This window comes from Nematolebias whitei, chromosome 9 (genome assembly GCF_014905685.2).
Source record: "Nematolebias whitei isolate Nwh7 chromosome 9, NemWhi1, whole genome shotgun sequence".
Taxonomy (NCBI): Eukaryota; Metazoa; Chordata; class Actinopteri; order Cyprinodontiformes; family Rivulidae; genus Nematolebias; species Nematolebias whitei.
In genome coordinates, this window is record NC_056506.1 from 51,439,412 (window position 1) to 51,441,238 (window position 1,827).

The following is a 1,827-nucleotide window of genomic DNA, read 5'->3' on the forward strand; positions in this document are numbered from 1 at the left end:
GTTGTTGTTGTTTTGATATTGTTTACAGTCAGTCTGACAGTTGTTGTTTTGATGTGTTTGCAGTCAGTCTGACCCTTGTTGTTGTTGTTTTGATATTGTTTACAGTCAGTCTGACAGTTGTTGTTTTGATGTGTTTACAGTCAGTCTGACAGTTGTTGTTGTTTTGATATTGTTTACAGTCAGTCTGACAGTTGTTGTTTTGATGTGTTTGCAGTCAGTCTGACCCTTGTTGTTGTTGTTTTGATATTGTTTACAGTCAGTCTGACAGTTGTTGTTGTTTTGATATTGTTTACAGTCAGTCTGACAGTTGTTGTTTTGATGTGTTTGCAGTCAGTCTGTCGTCTCCTCTAGTCAAATGGGATGAAGTAAATCTGGACCTGGAGAATGGGGGACACAGTGGGAGATGCAAGACCAGATGCACGTCCCACCACTCGTCCAGTGAAGTCCTGTGGTAAACAAACCAACACAGTGATGCGTTCACTGACCTCTTTAAGACTGAAATAATGCTGATGTTACTTGGAAAAAAAAAAGAAAAATGTGTTTTCTGATTCTGGCCCTGTTCTCCAGAGGATGAACTGTTGCCACAAACTCTTTCGTTGTTCTGTGACTGTTTGTGGGAAACAAAACGTAAACAACATTCTTTCAAACTGCAAGAAAAACTCAAACATTTACTCCAAAGGTTTGAACGTGTTGTTTGACCATCTTTACTGTTTGTTCTTCACACCAGAATTGGTCCTGGAGTTCCTCGGGGTTCTCTGTTTGGACCAAAACACTTTTTTTCTGCTTCCATTAGGTCAGATTAGTAGAAGCATGGGACAAATGTTCCTCTGTTACGCTGATGACACTCAGTTTTATTTATGTATCCATGATGGGTCAGCGGGGTGGGACCAACATCTGTTCTTCTTCAGGTCTGCAGAGTTTAAAACGGACCCACTGACAAAGTTAGACATCCACAGCTTCGATGATCTCGACTTCATTTCTTCAACGCAGGTCCGTTTTCTTCTCAGAACTTCAATCCCTAAACTTTCTACACAAATTTCATATTTCACACACATTTGTTTCAGAGTTTGGATTAGAAACTTTGGGATCAATTAATGCTAAATAAACTTAAAATCTTTGTTTCCACTAAACAGCTGATGGCCTGAATAGTGTGTAGTTCAGGGACCCTGGGACGAAGCAGCTCTGAGTTAGGTTTTAAGATGTGAATCTTTTGTTTTCTTGTATATGTGCGAGTGTGTGTGTCTCTCAGCGTGTGTCTCTCAGTGTGTCTCTCAGTGTGTCTCTCAGTGTGTCTCTCTCAGTGTGTCTCTCTCAGTGTGTGTCTCTCAGTGTGTCTCTCAGTGTGTGTCTCAGTGTGTGTCTCTCTCAGTGTGTGTCTCTCAGTGTGTGTCTCAGTGTGTGTCTCTGTCTCTCTCAGTGTGCGTCTCTGTGTGTGAGTCTCTCATTGTGTCTCTCAGTCTGTGTCTTTGTGTGTGTCTTTAGGACTGGGGAGTGTCCAAACCTCGCAGACGGACTCGATCTCTGCTGGTCAAAAATGAGTCTCTGGAGGACGAGTTTTTTCAGGCTAAAGCTGCGGTTGAGGTGAGCTTAAAAACCTACAACCTCCTCCTGTCTCACCTCTTCTTGTTTCTCCTTTTCCTTCTCACCTCCTCTTGTCTCAGCTCCTCCTGTCTCACCTGCTCTTGTTTTTCCTTCTCACCTCCTCCTGTCTCACCTCCTCTTATTTCTCCTCCTTCGCACTTCCTCTTGTTTCACCTCATCTTGTTTCTCCTTCTCACCTCCTCCTGTCTCACCTCCTCTTATTTCTCCTCCTTCTCACATCCTCCT